General features: G+C 38.5%; 1 pseudogene; it reads right to left on the bottom strand.

Annotated features, from left to right (window-relative positions):
• Nucleotides 1-1,986: 1,986 nt before the first annotated feature.
• Nucleotides 1,987-19,370, bottom strand: LOC147515354 (kinesin-like protein KIN-10A; annotated as a pseudogene).
• Nucleotides 19,371-22,459: the final 3,089 nt, after the last annotated feature.

Below are 22,459 nucleotides of genomic sequence, written 5' to 3'. Positions count from 1 at the left end.
CACTTTTTTTCATACATATTACATCTAAATCCCCACAAATAACAATTTTACATACCTTACTAATATATATATTAAAAGTGAATAATAAGATCCTAATCTCCACAAGTCATGCTTTAAGCAAATTGATAAAATAGCCGGGGAGCAAATACGGTACATATATTGAGGCAATATCGACATCCATCATGATTATAAAGGATGAAACAATAACTTTCATTTGATTAAAACCTAACCTCGACTCTAAAAAAGCTAGTAATCTCGGTTTTGAATTCTTACCTTGTTTTAGGTTATTTAAGGCTGACTATTATCTGCGGGGTAGCTTCCAAGAACTCTCAAGAATGTAGCAAATTCTGTCAAAGAACTAGCATTTTAATAGCTTTTTACTTGTATCACTCAACTGAACAAAGGGCGAATTGGAAGAAACCATACCTCTAAATGCCTAAAGCATTTTTGAGAATTGGGATCAGCCATTGAGGCTACAACCATTGAGGCTTCAAAGTCCACGTAAAAGAGATAGTCGGAAGTACACGGATAGTCGAATAAAGACTTTGAATCGAGTAGTGTCTCGTGTGCAAAGCATTGTTCTAATAGGGATTCTACACACAATTGGGTGTACAATGTTCTCAGTAGAACATAAAATAGTGCAAAATTTAGAGTCTTGCAGCACAAGACAATGTTTAGAGTCTTGCAGCACAAGACAAGAAAATTTAGAGTCTTGCATAGTACAATGTTCTGTACTATGCCGCCAAAATCCCAGATCGCAACACAAACAGCTGACTATGCAGATCGCAGCACAACAATATTCAAAATCATCCATCCTGCAAATAAAACCGAAATCCTCATTTCTCCATACAAATGAAGAGTCCAGCCAACAGCCAATAGCTGAAAGAAGTACATTGCATACAAGGGTATGGCACATAGCAGTCTGCAGATCGCAGCACAAGTATGACGAGGATAAGTGGATACTAGAAATTGACAACTAGAAATAAATAAATAAAGAAAATAAAAGTGATTATTGTTCAGAAGTACTTACTCCGAGCATGAGAAAGCTGAATCCTTGCTTGATAGTATCCTCGTCAAGGTTAATCTCTATAAGTTTCCTTGAGATCGGCAAAGCGTGCAATCCTTTACCACCTTCAACTTTGTGATGAATTCCCGGGGCATTCTTTCGAGGGCTCCCATTTCACAAAAACTTGAACCGAGGCGTAATCATTTCCTCCTCCAAATATACTATTTTCTTTCATGTCTTCTACTGTTTCAAAGGAGATCCGACCTTTCTTGGCTGGGATTCTACTAAGTTCGCTCATTCGAAAACTTGAGTGGCGCAAAATGGCTCCATTCACGAGCTTGGAGTTTCCCGGTGTTGTTTATCGTTACATCGGACAAAACTTCGATAGTTATGCCCAAACTCTGAATACGACCATGTGCGAAGAGGCGAGTTTTCCTTCGAAAGTATTTTACAACTGATTCCTCATTAGGCAATTGTTGTGGGTGATGATCGAATATCGATGAATTCAGCTTTTTGTCTTACAAGGTGTAGGGATTACGATATGTTGAGCAAGCTCCCCACGGGCCCCCATAAAGTTGGAAAATGTTTTGAATTCTTGTTTTTTTAAATCTTGAGGTTGGATCTTTTGTGCTTTCTAGGTTATCCATTAATCCAAGACCCACCCCACTCTGCTCCAACTTTCCAACACTACAATAGTCAAGCCTTTCAATGCTTCGATTATAAGGCTTCCTTATCTCAGATATATTAGAGGGGTGACAACGGAATCTTTATTGATATTCAAATGGGCACCGGCGATCGGCTATTTTCCTCTTGGAAGTGTGCGAAGATTCTTCCACTACTTCTTTCTTCACTTCTATGTCTTCTCGCGATCGTCTTTGTCTTGTCCTTCCTCGTCTTCCTCAAATCTGATTGCTCAAGTATACCTTCTCTGTAAATTTTGGAGCAATCATATCACCATCTTCTTCTTGACTTCGTATCGGTCAAATGATGAGACGACCCATCAAGATCGCCATAAGTTTTATGTTGTGAAACACCCTTGTCCACTGTTTCACCTCATGAACGACCAAGGGTTCTTGGTCCCCATATCCAAAACCATTGACTTTTCCATCCCTTGATCTGCATCTGCATAGAGTTCCGGCAGTCTTTTTGCAAATCCACTACCCTCTACTTCTCGTGCTTTGTCATGTCGGTTTTATCCCTTGACTGGCATAGCTCGGTTTCAGTTCCTCTAACGCCTCCTCAATAACTCAAGCTCCTTCGCTGCTGCAAGAAGATCTTCTCCTCCATTCGCCTCTTCCCCATTTCAACAAACTCATCCGCCATTTTCTCGACACTCTTGTAACTTCTTCTCTAATTCAAGTTTGAATCTTTTCCCTTTCTTTGACCTTCGGTTGATCTCCTCTTCACTCTCAACCGGTTTCCTCCTTTCCATCAGCTCGAGCTTAGCCCTTAGTCTTTGCTACTTCTTCTTTCTTTCTTCATAAGCTCCTTGTGGGCTTCATTCACGTTCCTTTTCCCCGTGTCTATTCTCCATCTGTAACTTTATAATAAATTGGTCCATGGCAGCAATCCTTGAACCCAAAATCACAGAAGAACCATCCTCTGAACCTATTTTATCCTTGTTTGGTGTATGACCACCACGAACAATGCACTTTGCTTTTGTCCCATATTCAAGAGTGGAAATAGTCTTGTGCATTTCCTTGGGATCTGGGCTGGCACACAATATCATCAATATTTTTGATTTGTCGTCTTCAAAGGAGTCCTACAGACAGAAAATGAAATTAGAGGAATAATTCTTAAATGAAAGCCCTAATTACATCTTGAAGGTATCCAAACACCTACACTGCAGAGAGAAATGGGAGTTACCTGCAGCAGCATAGTTAATTTGCTATCTCTGAATGGAACATGAGAATCTCCATTTGCTATGGACTCAACCACTCTCTTCAGCGCTGATAACTGTAAAATGTATAGTCTACCTATGACATGAACGTAAAATTCACAACGTAAGTAAACTAAACTAACTTTCGTGTCTATTATCAAAGCTTCTACTCTCGATGCAATGAGATAAAGTGGAGTAGGAAGTTCGTTCCACTCTTAGTCCTTCCGTATGCTTGTTTTCTAGTCTCAATACTCTACTTAAAGCCAATGAGAGCTTTACGAAGGGGCAACTAAACTATGGTGCAACTACCCACAAGATGCAACTAGTCGATTATCAGACAACTATGGGAATGCTACGGTGATTCTATGATAAGGAGTTAGAGGGGGATTGATTCCACCTTAACTCAACTTAATCCACTAACGACGAAGTCAAGTAATCGAATTGAACTGCTTCACCGCAGAACAAAGCGGTTCTTCCTAATCCCTAATTACACATGGCATTTCTACCAATTTATAACTAGCATGTGAATAATTAAACCCATTCTCATGGTGAACTAATTATTTCTGGCATGGAATAGAAATTACGACGACTCTACGATAAACGGGATCAAGCCTTCATCAAGGCTTCTCAACCCCCTCTAATGGAGGTTTAGCCTTGAATCATTCCGCAATCATTCCCATTTAGATTAAAACTAAACATAATATAAAGCATTGAAATTTACTAATTTAAACAATAATGAAATCTAAATTAATGACTAAACTGAAATAAGAACAAGAATTGAAATTAGATCTAGAAATGGAAATGACAAAATCGAAATTGATAAAAAATACTACTTTATTGATCTAATCAAATGAAGAACAAGATCCAAAGGTTTAATCTAATAAAGGATTTGAAACTAATTAAATAAAACAATTAAATCTAGATCTAGAAGCTATTTTAATGGCTACTTTCTATTCTAAGCTATCTACCTAACCTAACTGCCATTGACTGCCATTAACACTGAGTCAAGCTTTTGTTTTATACATCCAGATCAAAAATCGTGCATGGGCTTGGAGCCATGTTTTGGGCGAGAATCGGGCCCAAACCCCATTCTTCGATCAAAAAGGCCTCTTCAGCTGCAGTTGGCTTCCACAGACTTTTCGTCCACTTCTGCTCCTCTGATTGGGTCAAGGCTTAGACCATTGCAAAGCTCTTTCCGAGCCGGTCGTTTTGACATAAGGTAGGCCTCAATCCGAGGTCTGAGTCCAAAGATATGGCATTCGAAGTTCTCAGCGACTTTTGCTCCTTTATCTCGCTAAAGTGGCACATTTCGCATAATGGACTTTGAAGCTGAAATGCATAAAACACGTAATCAGTATTAACTCTTACTTATTATTCACATAATTGGTCTAACAATATGATTATTAAGGGGTTAAAACTACAGTTTTGGGCTCTTATCAAACTACCCCCAAACAAAGATTTTTGCTTGTCCTCCAAAAAGATGAGAAATTAGAATAAGTGACCAAAAATGGAGTTCTACCTAATCTCGTTTTGCTTTGAGTGCGATTGCATTGACCATATGCAACAAGGCCTTAAACCACTAGGAATTCCCTAGTGGGCCGAGTTATAACCTCGTGAGAGTTTTCCGATGAAGGTACTCACAAACTTCATCTATACTTCTGACTAAAAAATAAAACTATTGTTTCCTTATTCATGCTCCAAATTATCTATATCGCCTCACTAGCTATGAACAAGAATAACCAAGTCAAAACCTAAGCTAATATATGCATAATAATCTATCATCTACAATAAACATATACACAATGAGTAGTACTATAAAATGTTTAGCGAGGTTTGTTTCGAGAACTTCGGAATAAGCGTCCTTAAGTAGGTTCTCACAATAATAGTCAAGAAACAACACTCTTTTTCCACTCAAGTTTAAGCTACTCCGATTAATACAGTGGGCACACTTTACCTTACAATCTCAATGACACACAGGAAGCGAGTCGATCAAACACATCCGCCACTTACTATCACACTAACTTTATTTCCTAATTGAGCTAGAGGTCTTTATTAGGTGTTACGGGGATTAGGAGATGGTTTAAGAAGGAAGGAAATGGATATTCTAAAGGACAAGTCTGAGATAATAGAGTCTTCATATTATGTAACTAGAGAAAACCTTGTTATTTACTTTTTGCTTCTACACTTTGTTTCCATCCTTAGCCATATTTTTTTTTTTTTTCTTTGGCTTTTTGACTCCCTTTTATTCTATTTTTGGTTTTTTATTTTATTTCTATTATTATTTTTTTTTTCTTTGGATGGAAACTTCTTTTCTTTTTTCTTTTTTCTGAAACTAACTAATTTTTGTTTACATAGGTTTTTCTCTTTCTTTCTTTCTTTCATCATCTATTTTCGGACTTATCTTAATTGGGTAGGTTGATTTATTTATTATATATATATATATATATATATATATATATATATATTTTTTTTTTTTTTTTTTTTTGTTTTGTAAAGGAATTGTGGTTTATGGAAGGCTAATGAATGAAAGGCTCAAAACTAGCGGAAAAAATAATTCATAGGTTTGAATTTACGGCTATATCGATCCAAAAGAGGGCCTAAATTCTCAAAAGCTTAGGATATGGTTTAGTGATCAAGCAAGTGGGCGTGTGATTTCTCTATCTGGATTTTACTTCCCTTGTGTCATTTCTCAATTGTTTCACTCATATAAGGCTTTTAGGCTATATTCTCCACACAGATTTGTAGAATAAGTACTCTAGCCTAGATTTGAGAAACTTCTTGCCAAACAATCATAGATACTCATGTAATATATTTATAGATAGATGCAAAGATTATTACCTACATATTAACCTAAGTTTCTAACAATTATTCTGATGCAAAAGCTATGTGAGACTTCTAGATTGTTAAGAGCCTAGAGAAAGAAACAATACCAATATTCCTAAGTGTATAACATAACTTATTTATTTATATTTATAAATTTTTTGAAATTTTTACTAGAAAACAAATGCATATTATACATATTTATATCCTAGCAGATGTCTTAAATACACGTGTTTCTATGCCCCCCCCCCTAAACAAAAAGCATGCTTTGTCCTCCAAGCATTTAAATAAAGAGGGTAGTAGAAATACCATTGAAACGCGTGAAATTCAGGAACATCTGCAAAACAAAGTTAGAACGTACTAATATAGGAAATAAAAACTGACTCAACTCTATACGAGTTCTACCCATTATGGGGTTAAAAGAATGAAATTGCTTGGGACATAAGCGACACTAAACGAAAACTAAAACTTACCTCCACCCGCTGTTATTCGTCATCTTCGCCATCCTCCACTTCTATAAAGAAGTGAGGTTCCTTCGCGTCCTGCCATGCTATGATAATTTGCCAGGCTTCACGCCATTTATCATCTATGGTTGCTAACCTATTAAGTGCCACTTGGTCCGATGGGGTGTAGGGTGCAACCTGGTGAGGTTGTATCCGCCACCCTTGCCAAGTCATTGCACGTAAAGATCGAATAATACTATTGGTGGAGTGTCGCACCGTGTCTACCCTAATCCAATCCGCGTGAAACGTGTGCAAAAACAGCAAAAGAAACATAGCATAATACGTGAAACTAGAACAGGCATAAGAAGGTACTTATGCCTCATGGTATGGGCTCGTGCTAAACTAGACATCAAAAAGTTAAGGGAAGGTCATAGAACCCCGGGTCCATTGGCTAAAAAGCAAGGAAAACGCGCAAAGTGGCGCCATTCATTCAAAAAAAACGCCATTCCCCTAAAATGTTTAGCATAATCCAAAACATAACAGGTGCCTATGTTCATGGACAAAGGCTACCAAGGGCAACGTTATAGTCCCCTTGGTCCTCAATACGGAAAATGCCTGCCCCATAAGCCTCGTCGCAGACTCATAAGTGTAGACATGCATATTATCGACCCAATAACACCATGGGTCTTGTATCTCAAATGGCATAGCAAGTCCAAGAACAAATGCTAGCAAGAACACGGTAATTTCCATTGGTTCATCGTCAATGTTGATGGAGAACACTTGTTCTCCATCCGTCTCTCAAAGAAAATGCAGTTATTATAAAAATAAGATGCAAGTGCTGGAGAATAAAGTTCAGCCGGTCTTACCATAAGAGGTTCCCAGCCAACGTATGTGATCACCTCGCGAAACCAAGCACCGTAAGTAGTGCTTTGGAACAAATCTTCAAAAGACTGTTCCGGTATCAATGTTGGAGATGTCATCTCAAAATTACGCTTTGGAATAGCTGCGAAAGATCCGGATACTACGCGCGAAAAACTGGAAAATTTCTAGTCCACGGAAGTCGGGCGCAAGCGCTCAACTAGGGCGTCAAGTCGCTTTTGTAATTTGGAATTCCATGAAGTAGAGTCGTCGGTCTTGACTTGGCGCTGCGCTGCTCTTAGTATTTTGGAATTCCAGTGTTTTAGCGCCAGTCGCTGCTTCTATGGCGCCAGCTCGAGAGTAAAATTTTCCGCCGAAAGTGTAGTGTAGAAAGCCAGCCTACTCGTACTGCGCTGGCGCTATCCGAAGGTGATTTGCAAAAATGAAGTCGAAACGTGGGAATCGCGGGTGTGAAGGGTGAGTGATGGAGTTTAGGTGTAGTGTGAGTTGTGAGAACAGTTTGTATCAAGTTTATATAGGTTTAAAGTTGCTAAAAGGATCGGAAAGTTGCCAAAACTAATTACGGCGCGCTTCCGAAATCCTAAAATTTCCAAACTCAAAACGGAAACAACTCATAACCTGGATTCTAATTCAAACCCGATTATCTTTTAGGTTGATTTTACGATAGAATGTACCTATTTAATCTAGATTTCATCCTACAATGATACTTGATCATATTTCTGCCTAAACAACCATATTTTCACCTTGACTCCATAAATTAATTCTAATATGAGGGTTATACAAAAATCATGCTTGAATTGATTAAACCACCCCCAAACAAGTTGGGAAGGTGGGGTCAATATGAAACAACCATGCATAATGAAAATAGGCCCTTTATATTAAATTTTCATTGAGAGTACCACTACAAAATTCAAATTACGGAAATAAAAGTTACATTACAATAAAACAACAAAAATAAATAAAACAACAACCACTATCAATCCTCGGACTCTCTAAACAAATTTCGCCAATTGGTGGCGGGGGCACACTCTCTAGTGGTGGCTCCCGGGCTCCGAAGGTCCAGCAGCAGTCGTCCTTTCGGCGACGACGCCATGCCTCGTAGAATCGTGTCCTCTGGCGAAGTCCGTATGAGGTGGGAAGCGCGCAAGCATATCCACTCTAAACCGGCGCTGGGCTTCCATCTCACCCTCGCTGCTCCATCTCTCATCCTCTCTCAGGGGTGGGATCTCCGAAAGTTGTGATGAATAGTCAGCTGTCGAGTCCGGAGGTCCGTGGCAGATAGTGTTTAGTGAACGATGCCCCTATGAAGCATAGCCATGCGTTCAAGTCGAACTAACACCTCTGGAAGGCATCTGCATCAAAGCAGGTCACGCCCTCCTCATCCTCGGAGGCATCCTCATCCTCCTCCTCTTCATTCTCAGCTCCTCCATCCTCTTCTTCTTCTTCTATCCTCAGCCCTCCTCCAAACTTGTTGGACACACTCCCTATAGATCTGGCGTGTTACGGTGCGGGGTAATGTAGATCCTCTCCTCGAACACCGAGCTGCTTTCATCTTCGGCATGATCTTGGTGATTAACACGGAAGAGGTGCCAAAGACCTTCCGACCCCCTCATCATGCTCGGCAAAACTCGGGGATACAGAAATCGTGCTTACGCTCTGGAGTACCCATAGTATCGCGGGAGGCAGGTCGGACCGATGTCGCCGACCTTGTCCTTCCCTAGGACATTCGACCCGATCCAATCGGGTCAGTAGCCCGGTGGTTGGTCCCGAGGGATGCCCGGCGAACACAATGGGAGTTTGTATTGTAGCTCCCATTGATGACAGTAATGCCCATCAATGGCTCTACCCCGTCAAACTGGGGCTCCTGTAAAGTGGCATCCAGATGGATTCTAGGCGAGATGCCTAGAATCTCAGCCAACAGTCCCGTAGTCAACTCCCTTCTCTTCTTCCTTACCATCACAAAAATCCTACTACCCTCCAACTCCACGGTGTTGTAGAACCCGTCGGACCAAGTCTTCGTGGTAGAAGGCTTCGTCGAAATACCGAAGACTATTCGATCTCTACTAGCCATTTCGTCACCGTAAAACGGTAGCGAAATGGTCGGCAGCGAAAAACTTGCTCCGGTATAATTCGGCGTTGTTGAGCCATCTAGTGTTTGAAATGGAGTGAGGGTTTAAATATGATGTGGTGGTGGTGGTTTGACTTGACCGACTGAAAGAACAGTGGTGGTGGTGGAGTGGTGGTGGCGCAAAGACACAAATTTGTGAATTTTGGTGGTTTTTAGTTATTTAAATCGGTGGGGGTTGTGGTGGTTTGGTTTTAGAGAAGATTTGGGGTTATCATTTGATTTTTGGCGTGGGTTTATGTTATTTTCTTTTTAATTTTTATTTTTCTAGGTTTGGAGCTTGTTAATGGCGGTGGAAGATGAAAAAAAACGATGAACTGTTGCTGAAGAAGGTAAGGGCGCGAGCGCGCTGGTCGTGGGTGCGGGTTGGGCGCGGGTTGGGCCCAAGCCCAAAATCGAAATTTTTGATTTTATCGATTTTTTTCGCGAATTTCAAATCAAAATTGCCGCTTCGTTACCAGTCCGATTTTTGCGAATGAGATATGGAAATGATCAGGAGGGAATTTCCTATCCAATGATCCATAAAACACTCTATTCCGACTTCGGATGACATACGAGATAGTGGAAAACGCCTCGAAGTGCGTGCATGACGTAAGTTATGCGAACGAATGAACTCTAAATTAATAGATTATGTCAATCCGAATCGTAATACAATAAAACGGCCTAAGCAACTGTAATGGGACATAAACATTTTAGTACGGAAACATTTAACACCCCCCCCAAACAAATTTTTTTTTACAACGGCTTAGAAAATTTGTTTTAGCGATGGGTCTTTTAAAGTCGATTCGAGACTTCCTAGATTACTATGTTTATTTTTATTTTTATTTTTTTATTTTTATTTTTATTTTTATTTATTTATTTATATATATATATATATATATATATATATATATATATATATATATATATATATTTTTTAGAAGAAAAACAATAAGCAATAAAGACATAATTCACACCATAGAAAACATGACTCAAAAATCCGAAAAAACATGCAAGAGTGGAAAACGTGAACTATGTGAACCGTGGACTTAGGATCCGTACTTACAGCCACACACTCCATAGGGAGGGCCCGTTACCTTAATGGTGCACTCACCAATATATTAAAGTGAAAGGAAATGCACCAAACACGAAATTGAGTCGCTTTATAGTCGGATACTTTCGAGACTTTATCTAAAACATATGTATGAACATGCAGTTGATCATATATCAACAACCGAAATAGTTGTGGATCATTCCATAAATAAATATCACATAAAACATATCCAAACACAATGAAACACCAATTTTCCCTATGACTCAACCTAGTGAAATGAAAGCGAAGTCGGATTACCCTATTGTGTAACCTATCATGCACCTTATTTTTCATTTTTGAATGAGTGGGTGTTCTAGTAAATAAGTGTGGAAACGTGAATGGTTATGGAGAATATGGTAGATATGGATAAGTTCTAGAAAGACAGCTTGTACACAATGAGGATGTGGTTTTAGCACCGAACTCATTCATTGTGTGTGTAGAGACTGTCTCAATTCTGAAATTTAAGGTGTCAAATAGTTTGTCCTTCTGAAGTATCTGTTTGCTAGGAGGATTTAAAAAATTATGAAGCACAGGAGAAACAAAAGGATCGAGTGCAAACTCGAGGTTCCTTTGAAAGGGTGGAAGGAGGGGAATCGAGGTGGATGTTGTGCAAGTTAGTTCTTGATAGGGTGAATTGTCACCTACTCGAAGAAACTCATCGAATTCCTCATCTAGATTGGTCATATCCACATTACTATGGTAGTCCTCTACATCTTTGAGAAAATCCTCTATCCCTTCCTCATCAATAATACGTGTATCGACTAGTGTAGGGATGAAAATGTTGGAGTCTGACTTTTCAAAGGAAAGAATTTTGGCAATATGATTATCAGGGAACGTGTTGTTGAAATAATCTCGAGCAAAGCTCTCGATCATGCTAACCTCTCCATCCATAGACGAATCGGGTAATCGCGGTCCTTGTTTTTAAAACATTGACTTCAACAACAAGATGGCCAAAAGACATGGACATTGAACCATCACGGCAATTAATGAGCGCATTGGCGTTACCAAGAACGGGCGCCTAAAATAATCGAGACAGAGTCAAGTTAGCGACTCAGATCGAGGACTACAAAAATCAGCCTGATAGTAGAAATCCTGAACTTTTACCAAAGACATTTTCGACTACACCCTTAGGATACTTAATAGACCGATCGACTAATTGCAACGCCATTTTAGTGGGTTGCATCTTGTCTAGACCTATTTGTCTATACAAATAAAATGGGAGTAAGTTAACACTAGCCCCCGTGTCTAATAACGCGTGGTCGATAGGAATCTCCTAAGGTGCATTATCAGATAAAGAGGATCGACCGTGGTCCTTGTACTTAACAATTCCATTATTTTCGGATAAGGTTGGGAATTGTTCATTAAAAGCGTCTTTTGGTATATTTGTCTTTACGCCTAGTAGTACACAATTCCTTAAGAAACTTAGCATGATGTGGTAGCTTTTTAATAGCTTCGAGGAAGGGAAGGTTTATAGTTAGATTCTTGAAAACGCCCCTAATCTCCTCGTAATTTGTATCCCTAGTTAACATGGCTAATTTTTTGGAAAAGGGTGGTTTTGTCTATATTTAGCAATGGTATCACCTGGATGTTTAACCGTGGCTTTTCGCTTCTTAGGTTGTGTTTGTGAACCGGTACCTCTCTACATTGGTAGGCTCTTCAGTTTCTATTTCGGTATCTAGTAAAATAGTAGGTGTAGGGGTTACTCGGGGGTAACTATAGGCATAGTTACCTTGTTATCAACCACTCTGCGAATCCGAGAGGGTGATGGCATTTATCTCACCTACTTTTCAAATTCATTACTAGTATTATCCGTTACCTCAAAGGTGTGTTTGTTGTTTTAGGATTATGTATTAAGCGTGACTTGGCAACACACCTTTGGTTTGGGCTTTATCTTGAGCCAACTGTTGGGTTAAATTATTAACGGATTGTAGAAGCCGTTGGTTAGATTGAGCCATAGTTTGGAAAAGTTTTGGCTCACTTGTATGAAGGTGTCAAAGGCGATCCGGTTGTGTGGGTGTAGTAGTCACGGGTGGTGTGGATTTGAACTATTTCACGTGAATTATTTATAGGTGGATTCTGATAATTATTATTGACCGAACGATACCTCTATTAGCATTATAATTATTATAATTACCTTGACCTTGTGCTTGACCTTGTCGAGGTTGCACTTGGTTGTTATAATTATTAAAATTACCCCGACCATCGCCCTTGTCGTAGTGGAGCTTGGTTAAAGCCGTGTGTTGGCCTAACATATTGATTATTGTACCCTTGAGGTGTGACTTGTTGGTTATTTCTCCAACCGGTTGGGATTTTGTCTCCAAGGGCTTAGGTTCACTATTAATGGAAGAAGCCTGCTTCATAGGCTATAGGGCCGGGAGTCGGGATGCTCGGGACTCCAAATGAAACTACATGGGTTTGAATTTACATTCATGACGAGGGGATAGGCTTTTGTTGTACGTAAAATGGCCTCTACCTTTTAGTGAGTGATTCGATTAGAGTTTTAAGCTCGAATCGTGTTTAATTTCAAACATACCGTGGCCTTAACTTAATAGTAGAACTAGCGGAGCGGGGATATCATCACTACCCCACCCCCATTATTATTTCGCTTTAGTTTGGTCCTCTAAAATTTATAAGCCTCCGGCTCCTTTACTTAAGAAACTACCCCCATTCATAATGTCAAGGACTTCTTTATGGTGATGTTGAAGTCCTTTGAAAAAGGCACGAACTAACGTGTCTTTGCTAGGTTATGGTGTGGACACTCTATAAGCAGATCGGTGAAACGATTCCAAGCCTCCGAAAATGATTCATGAGGATTTTGTCGAAAAGAAATGAATCTTGGAAAGCATCTCATCCGTCTTTAGGGGTGGGTAAAATGTTCCATAAACAAATGAACAAGTTTAGCCCACGAGTCCATGAGAATTAGGCCGCTTTGGGCAGGTTAACCAAGACGCCTTTATCAACTAAGGTGAAAGGGAATACCCTTAATTTAATTTGTTCCGTACCAACCGTAGGATGGTGGAATGTTGTTAAGACTTGTTCAATCCTACGCATGAAAAACGGGTAACAAATTAAAAATATTTGGAGGGATTCTCTGAATCCCCGGTTGGGTCCGCTAGAGAACGATGCAAGATTTGGGGCTATCGCCAAGGCTTTGTAGAAGTCCGAGAGAGGAGTCTCTCTTTCTTCCTCCATTATATCAGGTGGTGTGTGTGAAATAGTAACTAGAGGTGTAGTGTGTGGTATACTAGATAGATTTGTTTGTTGGTGTTGTTGTGTATTTACGTTTGGTGTTTTTGTTCTACCAGACCTTAATCTCATGCAAGACTAAGTCGAGCTTAACTAAACATGCAACACTCCAAACAATTCTCGATATACTAATATAAAACCTCTAACAGAGATCGCGAGGTTTGGAAGAAAGGAATACCGATTAAGGCCCTTGCTTCGCTTATAAATAGCGTCTTTGTTTACGCTTGTTCAAGCGTATATAGCGAGGTTAGAACACTGAAAAAAATATGAAAGATCAAAGTTCGAATCAAACCTGCCGAAATCCGAAAAATTTAACATTGCGATGCCAAGGCCAGATAAAGGCACACTTCAAGGCCTCGAGGTATTTTCAATTTACAGTGTTTTTAGGGCGGGTCGCGCTCCACATGGGGGCGGGTCGGCTCGATGTCCAAGAACATAGGGCGGTCGCTCAAGGAGGATGCTACCAAGGCCGGTAAATTTTTGCTCGAATTTTTCAACTCTAAAATGGACGACCACGGTATGATTCAAACAAGGGTGGGTGGGTGAAATGGGACTTTAAAAATAGTACTAACACTATGAAAACAATACGAAAGTGAACTAAGATGGCAGCGGCGCCATTTGATAACTGTAAAATGAATAGTCTACCTACGACATGAACGTAAAATTCACAACGTAAGTAAACTAAACTAACTTTCGTGTCTATTATCAAAGCTTCTACTCTCGATGCAATGAGATAAAGTGGAGTAGGAAGTTCGTTCCACTCTTAGTCCTTCCGTATGCTTGTTTTCTAGTCTCAATACTCTACTTAAAGCCAATGAGAGCTTTACGAAGGGGCAACTAAACTATGGTGCAACTACCCACAAGATGCAACTAGTCGATTATCAGACAACTATGGGAATGCTACGGTGATTCTATGATAAGGAGTTAGTAGGGGATTGATTCCACCTTAACTCAACTTAATCCACTAACGGCGTGAAGTCGTCAGTAATCGAATTGAATCTACACACGAGAACAAAGCGGTTCTTCCTAATCCCTAATTACACATGGCATTTCTACCAATTTATAACTAGCATGTGAACAATTAAACCCATTCTCATGGTGAACTAATTATTTCTGGCGTGGAATAGAAATTACGACGACTTAATTTCGATATAAACGGGATCAAGCCTTCATCAAGGCTTCTCAACCCCCTCTAATGGAGGTTTAGCCTTGAATCATTCCGCAATCATTCCCATTTAGATTAAAACTAAACATAATATAAAGCATTGAAATTTACTAATTTAAACAATAATGAAATCTAAATTAATGACTAAACTGAAATAAGAACAAGAATTGAAATTAGATCTAGAAATGGAAATGACAAAATCGAAATTGATAAAAAATACTACTTTATTGATCTAATCAAATGAAGAACAAGATCCAAAGGTTTAATCTAATAAAGGATTTGAAACTAATTAAATAAAACAATTAAATCTAGATCTAGAAGCTATTTTAATGGCTACTTTCTATTCTAAGCTATCTACCTAACCTAACTGCCATTGACTGCCATTAACACTGAGTCAAGCTTTTGTTTTATACATCCAGATCCAAAAATCGTGCATGGGCTTGGAGCCATGTTTTGGGCCGAGAATCGGCCCAAAACCCAATCTTCGATCAAAAGGCCTCTTCAGCTGCAGTTGGCTTCCACAGACGTTTCGTCCACTTCTGCTCCTCTGATTGGGTCAAGGCTTAGACCATTGCAAAGCTCTTTCCGAGCCGGTCGTTTTGACATAAGGTAGGCCTCAATCCAAGGTCTGAGTCCAAAGATATGGCATTCGAAGTTCTCATTGACTTTTTCTCCTTTATCTCGCTAAAGTGGCACATTTCGCACATAAATGGACTTTGAAGCCTGAAATGCATAAAAACACGTGTCGGTATTAACTCTTACTTATTATTCACATAATTGGTCTAACAGTATGATTATTAAGGGGTTAAAACTACAGTTTTGGGCTCTTATCAAAGCTTATATTTCCTTGGTTGATCTTTGTCATGCAGAAGTTACATTAGATTAGTGTCATCTTGCCAAACAAAAACATCGAAACTAACATCATCTATGCTGCTCCAGCTACAAGACACAATATTTTTTTACCTGCATTTTTGCCTCAAATCCAACTTGGCCAGCTTGCTCAATATTTTCAGAACCAGCCATGTGTCGACAAGCATCGGTCGACCTCGTCGACCTCTATCAGTAGGGACATCCGAATTATCTGCAATATATCGGATGTCAAGTCAATCTAATAGAAATGTTTTCAAGTAGACGGATGTCAAGTCAATCTAACAGAAATGATTTCAAGTAGAACCAAAAACGGATAGATCAATGTCGAATGACCAACCATGCAGATGGCTTCTTGAGCTCTATCGTTGCAAAGCGTACTTTTACAATCCTCCGCTTCTCCACTTTTTGCCACTTCTCTTGATATTTTACCAGCTTCATTTCCGGAGATAAAAGTTGCATTCTTTGCTTTCTTTCCCATCACTTCAAGTCTTACCTACAAGGAAAATATATAGTATGACACCATACCGAATCTAAGCTCCTATGAACATAGCAAACTTGAATACTAAAGCAAAAAGTTAAGCTCAAACAATAATGTAAAGAAGTCGCGACTTCCGGGAGAAAATAACAAAAAGTTTTCTCAATCATCTTAGCAAAGTCTGATCCAGTTACTAGAAATAATTTAACAAGTATGGGGAATAGAACCACATTCGATGATACAAGAAATAAATTCCACAATTTCGACGATAACTTATCGATCAAGTGAAAAGGTTCATATAAAACTATAACACATCGAACTTTGTCAAAGATAATTGAATTGTTTCAATCCGTTTGAGCATAACCCTTTAATAATCTACCATCTTTTCTCTAAATAGAAGAAAGCTCTCAACACCAACATTACAAAAAAACTTTTTGTTCTTGAAAGTTGTAACAATGATGTGCAAAAAGCTACAAAAGAAGGAAACCATATCTTGATAGAAAAAACAAATTTTACCATGATACTTTGCTTAACTACCACAAAGAATGTAATAGGATCGAACTAATTTCTTGAATGCCGCCTCGAAATTTATTATATATTATTTGGAACTAGGATTAGGGACTCTTACACAAGCCATCACATGTTACGCACCTAACCTTCTATAACTTTTAATCTTCAATCACCAGAGGTTATCATGAGCATTTTAACAAAGTTAGTAGTACTTAATATTACCTAACTACAAAAGCTGATAGCATAGACATTCCATTCCCACAAAATAAAGATCTCAGTCACACCTAGTGATAAACCACTTGTAAAAAGTACTAACTACTAACACTGCTACTTACTAAGGGAGCCCTATTTCAAGATTATTATCTCAATTCACATGTTAACATTTTCTCCTACACAACAAATCATGTTATGCACTTTTCATTCTCTAACTTCCCAACTTGTTGACTATCCTCCCGAATTGTTATGATGAGCACCACTTTCACAAAATATCTCCTACTTTGTGCTTTTAAAATTGTCCATCAATATAATATTAAATGTAATGCTTTTGATGTAATATTCTATTCACGCAACTGGTACTACTATTTTCGTCTATGTTTGCACTTAGTGCATAACTACCTAATCCGTGTGTCTGGCCTAAGTTAACTCTACTATCATTTTCCCACAACTGGTATAACTATTTTTTCAATTGGTTTTCTTATGATCGAATCAACACACAACTACATACTTCATAATTAATAGACCCATTACATTCAAGAACACAACAACAAACTAGCAAAGATCAAGAAAAGTAATTACCTTCGATGCATTGCCTTTAGGCCAGCCAAGACCTAATCCACCCCCACTATTATTCGACAAAAGATCATAAATCTCCTCATTATAAATCTCCAAAACAGACACTTGAACAAACGACCCAAGCCCAATATGCACACCATCCATCTCATTTTCATCACCCAAAATATCTTTCAAAGCTCTATACACAATTCCAGGTTGCTTTACATACCCAAACATGGTATGACTATTTCCTGAACCACCAATATTTATAATCTTCAATACAACCCCAAGTTCCTAAACTTCCACTTCTCCAATTCTTTTCTCAGAGAACAACAATATCATGAACATCTCGCACAAATGATACCCCAACCATGTCTACTTTGAAAGCAAAGAACAAATTCAAGATCCATAAGATCCTTTGACGTGAGGCCTTCAAACCGAATTTCAAGAAATACAAATTATCTCATATAAATGCAGAACGCACCAAGTCAATTTTGGGCTCACCGAAGAATATACAAGCCAACTTCGTGATTTCGTGTATAAATTCATTTAAAAGTTGACTAAATTTGCCATTTTACATGGTCCCAATGGAATTAATAGAGCATTCTCTTGATAACAGCTTAATAGTGAAAATGAAAAGAAGAAAAAAATAATATACAGAAAAGATGAAGGTGCTACACTTACATGGTTGGAAACCGAAAGCATTTATCCAAGAACTGCGAGTCGAAGCCGCATGCAGGCGTCATCTAAGAAATGATATTCAGAAAACGACAATATATGACTCAATAATTCATAAAAGCGAAACTATAGAGATACGAGAAAATAATACTACCCAACTATAGAGATACGACAAAAATCAAGTAATGCTAACGCAATCTATATACCGAAACAAGAAGAGTGTAAGCGACAACCGCCTTAACTAAGCTAGGCACGTGCACCTTTTACATTATTCGACAAAGCATGAAAAACACCAACAAGAGAAACTAAACTAAGTTACAACATATTAAGCAAAGACTAGTACACACCTTTAGTTCGAGAATCCCAACGTTCAATAGAAAAACAGTCCAAGGCTCAACCATCCTCCCTCCTCCTTTATCCGGGCTTGGGGCCGGCAATGCAAACCAATTATATTAATTTGCACAGGCGGAGTTAAAAATGGGTTAGGGCTTTCTTCAACCTACTAAGCAAACTAGCATACATACACTGCAATCAAATTTAATAAATAAATATAGTACGAACATATTAAAATTAATACTCATCCATACCAAAAAAAGACCATAAGTTTGTCAAGTCACTATGACATCCATATTAAACAAAAAACAAACGGCATTCAAAACATAAAGAAGCCAAACCATACTAAAAAATCCCAAGTTCAAAAAGTTTGCATATCCCAAACAACTTATTAAGAAAACTGCATCCTTGACTCGAGCCAAATTAAAGGACCTCCAGCATTAAAGCCATCCAAAAATCTAATTCCATCTTGGGGCCCATCGTAAACAAGAGCATCACCAACCAAGACTTCCTCTATGTAGACCTTTTTTCACCTCAAGAACTTTTCTGCTATTGCAATCTCCAAATTGTCTCTGTCATGACATACCCCTTAGCAACCACTACACCATCCCTATCTAATAAGGATACATTTGGTGAAGAACCAAGCGCCCCGTAAGGAGGATTCAAATTTGCAAACATATTCATCAAGTTTTGTTGAGTCGAGTGACGAATGGAACCGAACCGACTTCAGTTTACGTGTTAGGCCCGACGGTTGTTGAGTAGTTGATGTTCCATTGTTTTTAACACCTTTAAGTACATCCCGACACAATTTATAGTAACAATTGGTCATACATAATGAAATTGTATGCAAGAAAGCACAAGTGCAAACTGCAAACTCACCTTTAACACGCCTATGACATTAGATAAGGAAGACTTCATCTCATTCATTTCCCCTTCAACTTCGAATTGGATGAAGAGCTTGCTTGCTGCAATAATGCCTTGGCAATACCAGACGCTGCAATTGCTTCTTAGACTTGTTGGAGCTGATTCCACGTGTTCTACTCCCTTTGTCAGGCCCAAAGACTTCGCATAACTCATCATTATCAAGTCTACTTCCATTACATTGTGCCCTCACCACCACGCGACTTGCTTTTTCTTCTTTTATTAGAAGCCTCCACTTGTTCCTATATGAGTAATACATGCATAAATTATGAGAATGGTATGCAAGTATGCAACATAGCCTATATACAATACCAACACACAAGTAAGTTCAAGCTTCAATGTTATTAGAACTTACATAATAGGTTTGAGCGCTCGCTAATATAGTTCCATCACGACGCTCATGTCCTTTTTTCCAACTATCTACCTGTCCATGTTTTCTACTAGGATCTTCTTTATCCTACAAAAATAATCCTTAATAGTTGTTAGCATAAGGTGATAAGAAAACGTTAGTACAAGAATAGACACCTACCATTTTATCCAATTTATGGGCATATGTGGCCCGCCCATTAGTATGTCGATATATGTTCTTTTGGCATTCTCAAAGATTCTTTGCGTTTCTAGCTCTCACTTCAAATGATACTCTCATTTTCTTACACAAACGCAGCCCAATGATTTGATCCTTGCCATCCGGGCATGCTGCAATAGCTTCTTCCACGCCCTCGCGCACTTACGCAAAAATCTCTTTCCAAAAGGCATACTTTGATGATCCGAACTTTTGGGGAAAGTCCTTTTCAACTTCTCGCGCTGTTGCGGGGAACATTAGGCTCAAATTCTTCCTACATGAACAAAGTGATGTTTGTTCATTTCATATTAAGTAAATTTCCACACATAGGGCTGGACAACATGTAGATATAGGATTGGAAAAACATACTAATTATCAAGAATAATGGATGCTATCATTGAAATTAAAGTACATGTAAACCATACCATTAATTTGTTCCAGACATTATCCTTGAAGCTTCCATCTATTTTTCTCCAATCTTTGTAATGAATTGGAATACGAGCTCGAACATAAACTCCAACCCGGGTATTCCATTTGGCATGGTTAGGACCCACAAATGACGCCATCCTCATTGAACTCTATAGGTAACTTGGTAATCGTTGGTAAAGCTTCCGGCGCCGAGATGTATGTGAGTCGGAAGTTAAATTATGAGATGGAAGTGGGACTGAACTCAAAGGCTGGGAAGCAGTATGTTGTGATTGACCTGATGACATTATTAAATAGCCTAATATGATAAAAAAAATTGTTATAACAGAGAGGTAAAACTAGGATACCACAAAAAAAAATGACAAAGTTCAAAAGTACTCTTGATAATAAAAAAACATAACTCTCACCTAATTGCACAAACAAACTTCAAAATAGAAAAAAGTAGAAAATGAGAAGTTCGCATGCAACTAAGAATCTTAAAAATATCTAAGAATCTTAAAAATGTGATAATGCAACTATTACAATCAAGTTAGACTTTGCATCAAAGGCTGCAAATCAGGTTGGTCCTCAAGAATAGATTGGAAGTCGGTTGGTGCATCTAGTTCATCAACTCGACTTGTCAATCGCCTAGGTGAATTTATCACTACCCACCAATTAGGATTTCTCAAATCCTTTGAGTAAAATACTTGACTAGCCTCGGAAGCAAGAATCGCCGGCTCATCAATATACTGATCAACACTCTTTAGCCTATTGAGATTAACCATCACCAAATTAGAATCTGGACAAAGTTTACAACTATTGGTCTTGTCCTCCACCTTCACCCAATTGCAGTAAAAGACAACATGCTGGAAGGTCGTATAGTCCAGCTCTATTATCTGTTCGATAACCCCATACCACTTAGTCAATGCATCAATGGGATTTTTGTCCTTCCTACTTGACGTAAATGTAGTGATTGCATTCATGCAAACACCAATCGCCTTTGTGTAGCAACTATTTCATCATGCGACCTAGTAGAGAACACAAAACCATTAACACGATACTTTTATACGCTTTTAGCTTTGAACAATGGTCCTTGGACAAATCACCATAAGTCACAATTTGTGTCTTTTTCAGCCAACAACCGTGAAGTGAAAAAAAAACGACAATTAGAAAGTTAAAAGTACAAATTGTAATATCCTAGTAAACAAAATACATGAATAGAAGAAAACAATACCTTATCATATAACCACACAATGAACTCGGTCAGATTCCACTTCGCCTTTGCTATCCCTTTTCTACTACGCACTTTGCTTGCAAGGCACGATACTCAATCGCAATTTGTTTATGCAGTTTGACATGACTATTTATTACTTACTTTCTAGACTAGTAATTTCAAGTCAAATGTGTCAAAAAAAGAAATCAAACCTATAATGTTCATCAAGCTTTTCGACGTCTAGTCGAAAAAGAACCCATCTACGGATTTGTATCCATTGTTCCTTGCCTAGGGTCACAGTTTTACCCTCAAGTATAGGCCCCTCATCACAATACTCTCCATCTTCATCTAGAAACACCTCACGAGTAGCTTTGTGATTTCCATCCCGTGAATTTGGCATGTACTCCATAGCATACCTAGCAGATTCAGAAACAATATAGGACTCCGCAATAGAGCCTTCAACATAGCGTTTATTGCTCGGAATATTTTTACACTCCTTCATTGCCCTATTAAAATAAACAAATCCAAAATTGTACTTAGTAGTTTCGATAATAATTGCCATTAAATATGAAATAAAGGTAAAATTGTACATACCGTTCAAATGGATACATCCACCTTGGATACACGGATCTACAAATCAGCCCTTCATCAGCCAAATGCACCAAAAGGTGGATGCTGATATAAAAAAAAGCGGTTGGAAAATACTTTTCCAGCACACACACAATGCCTCTGCTACCATGTATTTGGCAACTTGGATTTCCTTTCGGATTAAGACTTTCGAACATAGGAGATTAAAGAATAAGCTAATCTGGTGAATAGCTCTACGAAATCAATGATGTTTTGGAAAAGTGTGTTGAAGCAAAACTAGAAGCAAGTAACACATAATCACGCGTGATAGTCGTGGTGATTTCATTGTAAGCAAACCAGAGGACTCAAAGTGACAACATTTTTTTAAATTCGAATTTAAAAACCTGAAGGAAGCTTCAAGTTCTTCAAAATTGTACAAAACTCAAGTTTCTCATCTTTATTCAAGACAAATGGGGCCATTGGTTTAACAGATCTCCCCGTGATTGGGTCCGCTTTTTG

This window comes from Coptis chinensis, chromosome 2, assembly GCF_015680905.1.
Source record: "Coptis chinensis isolate HL-2020 chromosome 2, ASM1568090v1, whole genome shotgun sequence".
NCBI lineage: Eukaryota > Viridiplantae > Streptophyta > Magnoliopsida > Ranunculales > Ranunculaceae > Coptis > Coptis chinensis.
The sequence above is the reverse complement of the archived record's forward strand: the minus strand, read 5'-3'. Positions and strand labels throughout refer to the sequence as shown.